The 14,066-nt window shown below is 32.0% G+C and overlaps 1 protein-coding gene across 1 annotated transcript in view; it reads left to right on the top strand.

Moving 5' to 3' along the window:
- The first annotated feature begins 5,835 nt into the window (after nucleotides 1–5,835).
- LOC132746878 (uncharacterized) overlaps nucleotides 5,836–14,066 on the top strand; it is a 78,141-nt gene continuing 69,910 nt past the window's right edge. Inside the window, exon 1 of the mRNA XM_060736156.1 lies at nucleotides 5,836–5,986. The gene's annotated coding sequence lies outside the window, so the exon portion shown is untranslated. The remainder of the gene's footprint in view (nucleotides 5,987–14,066) is intronic.

Genomic DNA, 14,066 nt, shown 5'->3' with positions numbered 1-14,066 from the left:
AAAATACAACTATTTATAGAATGTACATTTGATAGAAAAGTATATTTTGTCGAAAAGATGTCAAAATGTTTCGAAAACACTTCAAAAATACAAAATTATAAATTCTGCCGTTCTTTGGAAATGAACTTCGGAAAACAAAAGTAGGCGGAAGTAAATTAGATGCGTTATTTATTCTAATTAATTCCAATATATGATGAAATTGTTCAATGTCCGTTTTCAGTGTTTGATATTCAGTATTGAAAGAAACCCAAACTTTCTATCATTTCCAATGAAAACAGGAAAATTTGGACCATAATCAATTTAGGATGGTACACAGGGGAGAAATTATTGTAGATTAGAACTTCCTTCACCCATCTTAAGTACCATGGAGCATGGCTTTCTCGATTAATTGGGCATGTTTAACTATATATAGTAATGTTTTCCACCTCACATTTCCACGACAATAAAAAAAGATTGTATTCGTCTTCTGTGTCTTGGTATATAGAGTTACGTATCCTAATTGAATAACCCTTTCCTCTAACACCGGCAGATTGAGAATAAACTTCATAATTTATTGTAGAGATTGAGTTTGTCTACCATACTGAAGTTAAACAAGTTCTTTGACATTTTTGTCTTAGAGAAATGATGGAAGAACTTGACACATTGAGATAGTGTATAGCGATGAGAATTGTTTCAGAATAATAATTAATTCACTTTTGACTAATATAGGTCATTAAATAAAACTTTTTGGCACATTTTTCCACATCAATTTTTTATGCCCCCACAATGTGGGTGCATATAGCGTTGCACTTGTCCGTCCGTCCGTCAGTCCGTCCGTCCGTCCGTACGTCCCGAAATCTTGTGAACGCAACTCCTCTTAAACCGGATGGCAGATTTTGCTTAAACTTACAGGGATGAACAACCTTAATATGTAGATGGTAGTAAAGGAAGGAATTTTTTATGCGACCAAATTTAACAGAATTATGGCCCTTTGTTGATTTTTTTACTAGATACTATATAGAAATTTTGTGAACGCAACTCCTCTTAAACCGGATGACAGATTTTGCTTAAACTTACAGGGATGAACAACCTTAATGTGTAGATGGTAGTAAAGGAAGGAATTTTTGCTGCGACCAAATTTAACAGAATTATGGCCCTTTGTTGATTTTTTCACTATATACTATGTAGAAATTTTCTGACCGCAACTCCTCTTAAACCGGATGGCAGATTTTGCTTAAACTTACAGGGATGAACAACCTTAAGGTGTAGATGGTAGTAAAGGAAGGAATTTTTGATGCAACCAAATTTTACAGAATTATGGCCCTTTGTTGATTTTTTCACTATATACTATGTAGAAATTTTGTGAACGCAACTCCTCTTAAACCGGGTGGCAGATTTTGCTTAAACTTACAGGGATAAACAATCTTAAGGTGTAGATGGTATTAAAGGAAGGAATTTTCGCTGCGACCAAATTTTACAGAATTATGGCCCTTTGTTGATTTTTTCACTATATAGAAATTTTGTGAATGCAACTCCTCTTAAACCAAATGGCAGATTTTGCTTAAACTTCCAGGGATGAACAACCTTAATGTGTAGATGGTTTTAAAGTAAGGAATTATTGCTGCGACCAAATTTAACAGAATTATGGCCCTTTGTTGATTTTTAGTTTTCAACTTGTGGCACATGTAGTCCAAAAAATATTTGACCTAGAGTCATAAGATTGACAGAACAGTGGCGTGTGGGGGCATCCGTGTCCTATGGACACATTTCTAGTTTAGCAATCATTTAATTCTGCTGGTGGCAATAGGTTTTACCCACTTGACACGAGTGTCAGTGTTTTTTGTTTTTTTTTTAATGCGTTTATGTAAACTCGCCGACGGAAAGCCCATATGGGCGACTGTACACTCAAGTCGGGCCATCCTAAACGTTCCGCCAAGATTTTTTCGACAATTTTTTTTTCAGCTTTATTGGTGGAGGAAGACCCCAGGTGCCCCTTCGGGCATTATTTCAGGCACAAGCGGGCACCTGGGTAGAACCACCGACCTTCCGTAAGCCAGCTGGATGGCAGTGTCAGTGTAGACCAAGCTAAGTCAGTACATCTGTATTGTCTGATGATGGTCTGCACTGTTCTCTTTATTCAGTCAATAATAATTATATGTTTTGAAATGTTCAATAAAATGAAAAATTCAGGTTTTGGCCAGATTGAAAAATGGACAAGTACAGTTAAAAGATTTAGGTTGGTACCAAGATCTAAAGGGCTGCGTATTGTATGATATACGTTAATGGAGTGTAACATTTTAAAAGTTGTTTCTTTTTTAATATAAATTTTTTTTTATCAGTTAAATGCGCTTATGATTATCTAAAAGTAAAATTTATAGTATATCACAAACATTAAGCGCATCTTAATGCTTAGATGTTTATATAACGAAAATGACGTCATGTCAAAATATATGCACAGCCGTGCCATTATAACATTTTTACAGAGTCGTTAAAGCAGCATAGGTATTTGATCAATTTTAAAGTGTATGTCACACACAAAAGTACTTTCTATTTCATATGGCATCTGATTTAGTTTATAAATAATATAATTGTTCAAATATATTCAGCTTCTGTCCTGGATTATATTATATATTCATAATATTTTTCATTTATAGACCTCTAACAATCATATTCCCTGTTGATTCTAATTCAATTTCTTACCATTGGTATAGACAACAATAAGATTCTCAGTATGCCTGTTCGGATCATATAAAGATTGCTCTGAGGAGAAATCTTGCCTTTGTCTTGAACTCTTTTAATCTTATTTCTTGTTTATCATTCCACTTGTTTACCAAGATCATCTCTAACAACTCAATTAGCACATATAATGAGGTTTCTAAAAGCTTGCAAATAGCCATAGCAGTATCTCTTTAGATATAACTTCATTAAGACATGTCCTTTTTCTACGAGTTCAATGAAAAACATCCTCTTATTTCCTAGAAGTTTAGAGCAAATGAGCAGTTATTGGATGTAAGGAGCAGCTATTTTCTCCAATATAATGGCCATAAAATAAATACCTCAATGGTCAGTTCTATGTCCAGTGTTAATTTGGTGTTTATGGATTCCACTATGGCCTGAGCATTTTGTCAGTGGAATGGCCATTTATAAATGCCTCTAGACCCATTCCAATTCATCCAGCACATTCAACAAGATATCTGTGTTAAATAGCCCTTTGTTAACATTTTTGTCAATGTCAGCACTTTTATTTACAGACATTTTATGTTATTTTGGCCTGGGATGACTAATTTGTGTTGTTTAAAGTTTTTGGCACCTCGATTAATGATAAGTCTAGGATTATAATGTAAAATGAAGACAAGAAGTCCAGTTTTTGGTGAAGTTATTCAAGTGTGCCAGCCTGTGACCAATCCTCTTCTGGCTGGCATCTGTATTTCCTCTAGCCTTTAAATGTCTGCCAAACAGGATATTAGCACAATAGATTCATCACAAAATTGTACAATGAATGTATTAATGCAGAATTTGTCAATGGTTCATATAAATAGAACCATAAACAGACCTATTTCATTGGTGAAAGGTCACACACCCATCTATAAGACATATCCATCTATAAGACACACACATTTATAAGACACACAAAGTCACACACACACACACACCCACATCTATAAGACACACCCATCTAAAAGACACATATAGAGGATATTGAATGAGAGTATGTTCAATACTGAATTTATTGCACGAGTTGAATAAAATTATAGTATGCGAGCCTCTGGCGAGCAAAATATTATTTTATTCAACAAGTGCAATAAATTCAGTAATGAACTTACACAAATTTAATATTCTATTTATCACATACCCAAAATAAAGACCGTTTAAAGTGAAATAAGAGTCAATTTTCATTTGTTAGTATAACGCTAACATTTAGCCCGTCTTTACACTATGTTTGTATAAGGCTAACGTTGTCACATCAAAATATATGCCAGCCGTGCAATACCTTATTTACGGAGTCTCAGAATCAGCACGGGTGTGTGATAAATATTTATAAGACACACAAACCTATAACACACACACATCTATAAGACACATGCGTCTTTATAAGACACACCCATTTACAAGTCGCACCCATCTATAGGACACACCCATCTATAAGACACGCACATTTATAAGACTCATCCATCTATAAGACGCACCCATTTATTAGTCACACCCATCTATAGGACACACCCATCTATAAGACACGCACATTTATAAGACTCATCCATCTATAAGACTTTGACATGGTCTTCACAGAGTCTATTTTCTGGTGAATATCTTTGATTTCGGCTTAATGTGAAATAAATAGTGTATTGTATGGTATAAAATTATCACAGCATTTCATGCAGTAACAAAATTGGAAATTCCTGTAGCAAAAATTTAACTGTAAGCTAAGTTAATTTGCGTTGGAGTCTGTTCGGTACATAATCTTTCATCAGTTTGATGTAAAATAACAATTCATTCTAAATGCAGTTAATTGGATTTTTATCTTCCTAATTGAATTTTTACTATGCCATTTTAATTTTCCCAATCATTGAATTTCTCTTTGATTTCATATTCATTTTAACACTTTTTTGGAGGAAATTGTTTTTATTCATTGATTAATTTATTTGTTTAGTTTCCTATACAACCGAGCTGCCAGAGCAACTGTTCCCAGGCAATTTGATAATATTTTTTTTATTTCTTAAATTGACACAAATTTCATATGGAGAGTTGCCCAACAAAAAATCACTATTCATTGAAAACAATCATTAAAATGATATAATGAAATCTGTGTTTTTTTTATGTTTTTTTATTTTTCTTCGAAAATTCAGGTTAACATTTGTTTTATTTTCATCGTATTGGTTGTAAAGATGAATGATAGTTTTTTTTCATCATCTTTAATTATGAACGACTTAAGCAGTTAATTGAGGTAGGACCTGGAGTAAGCGGAATTCAAGCCGGAATTCAAGCCGGATACAAATCTGTTTTACATGCACTAAGAGCACTTTCGGGAGTTCTGTAATTAAGTTTAATCTCAATTTTCCTCAAATGAATGGACTTCATTAATTGATAATTCATTTTACACAACTAGCAATCTGTTTTTTCCTGAGAAATTATTAGCACAGAAAGTGCTTGTTATGTAGGTGAGATAGTTTTACTTCAGTTTTCTGAATAAATCGACTATTTTAGATAGTTTTACTTCAGTTTTACCAATCATTCTGCCATTTTATACTATTTTGATGGTTTTTCAATTTTCTATCATCTCTGCGGCAGAATTGAAAGATTGTGTTTGATTACTGATATAGAGTTATATAGAAAGATATGTTTGTTTGTATTTCTGTTTTATGATTGTATTTATTGTATTTTCTGCTGTTTTATGTTTTGTTTACCATGTGAGATAAGAATTAAAAAGGAAATTAAATATTTTTTACATATTTGTATGAATAAAATATTTATAACTGATGAAAATAAAATTTCAGACAAGAACAAATTTATTATTGAGAGATTTATCAGCATAGTGTGTGAAAATGTTGATACTTTGAACCTTTGCATGCCAGTACAATTTTTTTTCTACCAAAATGTTTTGTCTGCAACAACTTCTTCACAACACCACTTGATCCTCACTGCAGCTGAGGTTCAGGGTAAGGAAGTATAATGCAGCTAGCTTAAGGAATGTTGGTGGTTACTTCTCAGGTGTCCATTTGTGCTTGAAATAAAGCATGGAATGGCACCTGAGGTCTTTCCCCACCAGTAAAGCTGGACAGTTGCCATATGACCTATATAATTAAACTGTGTTGGTGTGATGTAAAACCAGTAACCGAGATTTTTTTTTTTAAACAGCAGAATAAACCTTTGTCTCCCAAAGGGTGTTCCATGCAGATTTCCGATTAAACTGTATAATTATGCAAATTGATAATGTGTACGTATATTTATATTTTCAGACTGTTCAGACGAAATCAAGACCAAAGAAAGAATATCAAGTGCCAAAGAACCAGTAAGTGTCTATGTTTATATATGAAATCAAGTATATGTAATTATTTTGAGTATTTTGGCATACCCTATTGGAATTAAGAAATTAAGTGGTTACTGAGTCCTTTTAAAGACTGGTGATTTATGTTCAAAATTGAGAAATTATGGGTTTGATGGTTGCCTTTATTTGTTCCGAATATGAAAAAAATTGTTGTTTTTTTTGTTTAAAAAAAATAATAATAAAAAATAATAAAACAAAATAGTCTCATAAATAAATCATCTAATAATATACTTCAAACTATTGCTACATAAAATAGAAACTATTGTTTTATACAATAGATTGGACTATGGGGTACATTATTATGTGATTTATACACTTGGCTAAGGAAAGAAATGCTTGTGATCCATATGATGTCAGTAACCCAAACAATGTCATGAAAATAACTTCTCCGCCCCTAGAAAGTTTAAATTTCCTTTGCATCAGCATATTAGACTGGAATTAGATATCAGTTTCTCTTGCTTTTAATTGTATTACTATTACAATAATGCTTAATCTATCAGTTGTAATGCTTTTGAAGTTAACATTACTCGGGCCTATCTGGCTTCATGATTATATTGCTGTACATCTAAACATGCAGTACTTGTGTGTTTTTTACGAATATTGTATTACCGCATTTTAACATTTAAATGAATAATGTGAACATCTATAAATAATCAACAACTCAAGACCAATGTAAAGTGAAATTTGTGATAAAATTGACAATTTTTGCATATTCACTAGATAACAGTCTCTAAAAACAACAACTTACATTTGTTACATGCCTGTGAACAATCGGATGAAGAATTCTGTCTATTGTCAGTGTATTGCCAGACTGTAAGACAGGAAGTGAATTGAGTGATAAATATGCTGTAGATTATCTCCTTACCTCTGGTTGCTTCCTTAATTATTTGGATTCTATTGATTCTGATTATTGAGGTTCTTATAAAAATATATGCAATTTGACAGTTACTTCCCTTTGATAGATTGTCCCCATTTGTAAACTCAGATAAAAAATGCAGTTCCTCCCCTTTGATAGATTGCCCCCATTTGTAAACACAAATTTAAAAAATCCCATAAGAGTTATTCCTCTTTATATTTGTGTTTATACTTTTAACAATAATTTGGAAAATCAATCATAGAGATGTTTAAATTTGTAGGGATCATTAAATTTAAAGTTCAGTTTAAAATTTCCTTTTATTTTCATAAGACAATATCTGTTATTGTTCGGAGCAGACGATTGTTGTCATCTCTATCAACCAATATGTCTACCAATAATGAAAACTGATGTAATATATTCTACAGAAATTGGACATGATATGGCAATAACTGTTATATTATATCCTATCTATATAATAGAATACTGCTAGTGTCATGTCTTATCTTAGACAGACAGCAAAATAAATCTCAATTTTTTTATTTACATCAAGTTTTGAAAATTGATGAAATATGTGTGTTCAAGGAGATTAAAGGAATATTATCACTTTGAAATCCAGTGTTTACAATGTGGATTTACCCTATCCTGAATTTGAAAAATTGAGATTTTGAATTTCAAATAAAAAGTTTACCCTTAACCTATGTTTAATGGACCTGTCCACAACTATCCATTATCAATTTTAGAAGAAATGAATCATTGGAACTTCTACAGTACATGTTTTGTGTATATTACATTTAACTGATTCCCAGAAATAGCCTGGGTTACTAAAGGTAATGGGGAAATAGCCTGGGTTACTAAAGGTAATGGGAAAGTAGCCTGGGTTACTAAAGGTAATGGGAAAGTAGCCTGGGTTACTAAGAATAATGGGGAAATACCCTGAGTTACTAAGAATAATGGGGAAATTATAGAATAAGCTTGGGTTACTAAGAATAATGGAGAAATACCCTGAGTTACTAAGAATAATGGGGAAAAAGCATGGGTTACTAAGGTAAATGGGGGAAATAGCCTGGGTTCCTAAGGTAAATGAGGAAAAAACCTGTTTAACTAAGGATGAAAAGAAACAGCCTCCAGGTTTCTAAGGATAATGGGGAAATAGCCTAGGTTACTATTAAGGATAATCAATGTCCAGATAAAAATTTGAAGTCGGTCAGCAAATTATCTCAAGTCTTGTTCGATTAAATTTATTGATATGCATTCTGGTCTTGAATTCTGCTTATAGCAGAAATATGGAAGATGTTGAACCTTTCATTGTCTCTCCTGAACAAAATTACTCATTCAAATGATAAAAAATTAATGTGTAATTTTCTCCACATGAATTTTGTTTCAAGTGAGCTTTTATTTCCGTTTTTTTTTTTCACTTATAATATATATATGGATATTGTTCAGTAATGCAATGTTCAGCTAAATATACAAATATTTATTTTATCTTATCCGTATTATTTGACTTATACCATCCAAATTGAAATTATTAACAAAAGCAACATTAAACAAATGCTGCTTTATTTCTTGTTAGAAACATTTAGTAAGAATCTAAAAAAAATTGGTCTCTTGAAAAAGGCAAGAAAATTGTAAGAATCTCAGTTACATTTGAGTTATTTTCCTAGAATTTTGATCATGCAACCTGTTGTACTAGAATTGTCTTTAAAATACTCATCACATCGGAGATCAGATCTTAAAATCTTGACATTTCATTAACAGGGGTATATAATCTTCTCTTCAAGTCAGTGAGCTTTTATGTCTCTAAATAAAATGGTGAAACTTATTGGAATATTCCAAGCAACTTTAATATCAATGTTAGCTTATTTATAGAGTATGTGTATAATATATTATATGCTGGATTTTCTTGTTTTTCTAATTACTTGGTTCAAGAATCTTCTGTCTATTCAATTAATGACATAGATAATATTTTGCATAATTTCACACTTTGGGTTCCTTTCTACTTTGAGTTTAATAGCTTATAATTTAGACTTCCAGTATGAATACTGGGTTTTCTTGTTTTCCTAATTACTGGGTTCAAGAATTACCTGTCTATACAATTAATGACATAGATAATATTTTGCATAATTTCATACTTTGGGTTCCTTGTTACTTTGAGTTAAATAGCAGTCTTGTGGCTCTACAGGGAAGCAAATTGATGGATATTTCACTAGCATTTTCATCAGAAAACAGTTACCATGAATCCTGATAATAAATTATCATGTGAATAGTGATGATATGTAAGTCTGGCGGCATTTATTAATATTTTTTAAGGCTTATCAAAAAGTCCATGTACAGATTTTTTGAGTGTGGAAAGGGGGTGGGGATGTGTTAAGGGGAGGGGGATGATTTGGATTTTTATGACATAATAAATATAATTTAAAATTAAGATGCAAAAATCAAGCAAAAGTCATAATTTTACTCATGATCACAGCCAATTTCCCTCCTTTTCCCTGTTTAACCGTTTCTGGGCTATGCATTATAACCACTTGTCAAAATTTTGTGACACCGTCTGGTAAAAAAAATCCTAGATTTGTACCTGAAGCCTCTTGATAATATGCACTTGGTGCAATATTAAATACTAATGTATATTTAACAATGCTAGGTATTCCAGTATTCCAGTCTGGTTCTAGAAAATCAGATATTTCCGTAGACTGGTGTCGGATACATTCTCAAAGTGTGTTAATATCTACATCATTAAATCATACTTGAAATATTGACTGGTACTTAGGGAATTATCTTGCAAAACAGTTATTATTACGGAACTCTGTCTTAGCCTAAGTTTTTATTGAGAAATTATGAACCATAAATATTATTATTATAATCAGAAAATAAATTGTGAAGATAACTTATTGTTTATTAATTTAAAGACTAGCCATTTTTTTATTATTGAAAAAAAAAGTTAAAGCTGAAATTGGTTTTTCAATTTACCTTTTCATTTTACAAATTTGAAATTATAATGTTTTTAACAGTGTTAAATTTTTAAAACCTCAGTAGTAACAGTCGTAATTTTCATACAGCTTTTTCAGCGCCAACTGCCCAAAAAGGAAATATTTTCCCCTATTTCTATATATTAAATCTCTAACTTACTCAGGATATAAGCAAAAATGCTAATTTAAAATTGCCGGGTAGCTTTCAGCCTTGCAGCATTTATCATACATACAGATACATGTATGTCAAAACAAAATAATGCCATGTAAATACTGATGTTCTTTCAGTTTCATTGCATGGTTTACCTATTCACAAAAGTTGTAAAATTTATCATATCATATAGTTTGGTAGTTAGCATTATATTAGTACGGTTATCAGGTATTAGACAAGTTAAAATAATTATCTATATTTATATATTATCATACATAATACTGGAGACCTCCTGGTGTTTGTAGAACAGTTTTATCTATTTAGCCTGGTGGTCCAGCAGTGCTAACTAGGTAAACACCAAGGCGAGGTTAAAGTGGCACTGAGGTGGGATGCATGTTACAGATGGGGTTCACCCTCCTCATCTTTCATGAAAATTAGTGCGTAACAGAAATTATTACATGTGTGGCAAACAATTCAGCTTTTATTAAATATTTCCCTTTTTTCCAGGCAGGGTTTTAATTAAGAAACACTGACATTTATTAATAATTACAAGGTCATATAGCAATGTTGTAATGATATATTCCAAGACTCAGCAAAATGTGGGGTTGTTCTTATTCTGAGGTACAAATCAAACCTAAATTTCAGCTTAGTACAACTTGGTAAATATGCTAGTAATATCGCAATGCATTGGTCACTCTATTGTGAACATTATGTTACAATAAAAATTTAAGTTTGTGTGTACCCAAGTATTAGATCAGAAATTTGCCGAGTTTGAGTTCAGGATAATATCATTCTATTTCAAGCTTTTACTGATGGATCTGAGGACAACCCAAGGTGCCCCTATGTGTATTAGTTCAGTGACAATTAAGCAGGAACCCTTACCATTACTAATTGGACCAAAGACCATACATCAGTTTTAGGGAAAAGGCCAAAATTTATATTAGTACCGACTCTCTTAAATTGTTAACACTCTCAGTAGACCATCATTATCACGATGATAAAAGAAAATGAACGAAACTGATATAAAACTTAATTGAATTCTATTTTAAGCTTCAATATACATTTACATATATAGTTACATACTTAATATTGTATTGTTAATATAAAATTATTGAGCAATGCAATTAAACATGATTCCTTTAAATAAATATTATTGAATGAACAGAACAGTAACATGAAGGAAGTAATAACAGGCAGGTTTACCCAAGTTTCAATAAGAGTTAACCCATTACTACACTTAAAGGTGACGAAGTTATTCATTATTATTATATAGCACTAACTCACAAATGAAATACAGTATTTAATAAGATTTCAGACTAAGCCTTTGAAGCATCAAAATATGAATTATTTCTTCATGTAGATAATTAAATAGAAAAATAACTGAATGGAATAATAAGACTTATTCTTTTAAAGGAACTCTACAGAGGTACTAGATAGGCTAGTAAAAACATAAAATTTGAACTTTTTTTACGTAGATCAGCTGGGGCACATAATGCAGAAAGATATCATATGCAATGTTTAAGAAATAATATTATACTTGGAATGTAATTGAAAATCGTATTTTTGTGCTATTTTCGTTAGTAAAGGATCATCTTTCCATTTAGAATAATCATTCTGGAAAAGCAGAGATTGGAGTTCGCAAATGGTCTGATATTTATAAGCACACAGGTAATATTGGCAAATTGAACATTATAAAATCTCAAAATATTATTTCCAGCCCCATCAAAAACCCTTAGTGGAGTCCCTTTAAGATAGGGTCACTATAGTAGATTTCAGAATAATCTAGTAAATACCTTTAGAACACAAAAAAAGCCCTCCAAAAACACCCACACAAAACAACCACAACAGGTTGTTTTTGCCAGTGTTTGTGTGCAATATCCTAGCAGAGGCCAGGAAGATCTCATCTTTTACACTAGCAATAATTTTTCACATGGTAGGAGCTGCCAAATTGTTTTGACATTTCTTCCAACAAAGTTTCCCTGTTGTTTGGCAACCATTTCAAACATGTAATGAATGTTAAGATTGTTCAACTCGGAAAAAAAAACAGGGGAAAAAAAAACAACAACACTGCTAGAGACAATTGGAGGATGTTACAAAAAAGTTAACAAGTTGTTAATTGGCAAACAGTGCTCTGTGAAATTACAGTAATTACTCAGGGCAGCTAGAGGGGTGCATGTCAAAAAACAACAACAAAAAAACATGAATATTCCATTTTGTAATTAGATCATTAAAAAGTGTTAACAAAAATACCACATCCCTCCACCCCCCCCCACCAAAAAAAAAAAAAAAGAAGAAAAGCAACAACACAAATTTACTAATTCAGAATTGTTTGTATGTCAGTGACCAAGATGTCTGAAAGTGTCTAAAGTTGCAAAAAAATTGTTATTTTGAATTTTAAAATAGCCCCTGTGAAATGAATGCTTACAGTTCATGAATAATTCATGAAGTATTCATTCTAGTTCATGACTTAGATTCATGAATAGTTCATGGGATGTACATGAAGACAAAATGGCACAAATTCTTGAAAAGTTCAGAGGACACCTAGTTCTTGAACTGTCCCATGTTCTTGATCAGTTCATGACTCAATAAAACATGAACATTTCATGAATTGTTCTTGAACAAAATGCAATGAAATGCTCATGAACTGTTCACTTACAGTAAATTATGAACTGTTCATGAATTTTACCTCTACATGAACTTTTCTAGCACTTTTTCCAGTGCAAATTCATTGTGCCATTTTATCTTCACGAAAAGTACAAGAACAGTTCAAGAACTTCAGTTCATGAACAGTTCCTAAACTACATTTATATTATTTCACATTCATGAAAAATGCAAGAACAGAGCAGACAGATGATACCAATCAATTTGCAGACTAACAAGTCTAAACAATATGTACTCAACATAAGCTCTAAGTTATATTGTTCAAAAAGTAAACCACAAACATGTAAAACTGCTTGTAAAATTTAAAAACTACACATCTTTGTTTAACAAGAACTAAGAAATAGTTTCTTCAATACAGCTTGCTGATTTTCAAAAGTGCAAAAATCAAGAACTTGAAATTAGAACAGTTTCCAATGTTTCACTTATTTTTGTGATTTATTTCCTTCTGATGACCTTTTTGCAAAGTCTCTAGTTTTTTATTAAATACTTCTTTTGATACACCAGTTTTCCTCCTCACTAGTCTTTCAAGATTGCTGAGTTTCTAGGGTTCAAGTGGTGGTCTCGGGAATCCTTACACTTATTGGTCATCTTTCCAGTCCTAGAGTGGGTTCTAAGTTCCTCCACAGTGAAGATAGTCTTTGCTATTGTAACCAAGACTTCTTGAGTATCACTAAGATGTTCCACAGCTTATAATTCGGTGTCCTCCACTTTTGTATTCTGACTCTCTAAAGCAGTAATTGGCTCCTCCATGCGTTGAATCTTTCTACGCAGGCTTCTGCACTCATCCTCCCATCTAGTTTGGAATAAAACAACAAAAAAACAACAATATAACGTCTTGTGTTTGAAATGACAGTTTTTAAACATCACACAAATGTAACAAAAATGCGTTTCCATAGTACCCTTCAAACCTATTTTTTATACCCCGATATCAGGGTATATAAGTTTTTCATTAATATTTAAGAAGAAAATGCTAATTATGCGAATTTTAATACTAGTGAAATTAGACTGAATTAAAATTCTAGGAATTTTGCCATGCAAAAATATCTGGTTCTACTGTAGACAATTGTAAAATTGGGTCCTTGTAACCTCAACCGTGAGTATATTGCTTACCCGTCAGATCTAGCCTCAACCACACAACCCCAGCAGTTCCTGCATTTTCGATGCACTTTCACATTTGACACTGTCAGCAGGACCTATAATATTATATATAGAGAGAGAGATTAAATCCAACACACCCCAAAAAAAAAACAACAACAACAGAAAACGTAATTTCTGTTCCAATTAAAATTTTGGATGTATCTTATTTGCTTTAAAAAACAGTCAGTCATGTGTTATTTTCCTTGTTGATCATATTCCATTATAAAACTACATAAATAATGGTGATATAAAAATATTGTCTCTTTATGAAATTTT

The sequence above is a fragment of the Ruditapes philippinarum genome, unplaced genomic scaffold (genome assembly GCF_026571515.1).
Source record: "Ruditapes philippinarum isolate M1 unplaced genomic scaffold, ASM2657151v2 ctg3539_1_1_1_1, whole genome shotgun sequence".
Lineage (NCBI taxonomy): Eukaryota > Metazoa > Mollusca > Bivalvia > Venerida > Veneridae > Ruditapes > Ruditapes philippinarum.
Note: the sequence above shows the minus strand (reverse complement) of the source record. Positions and strands in the feature narration are given on the sequence as shown.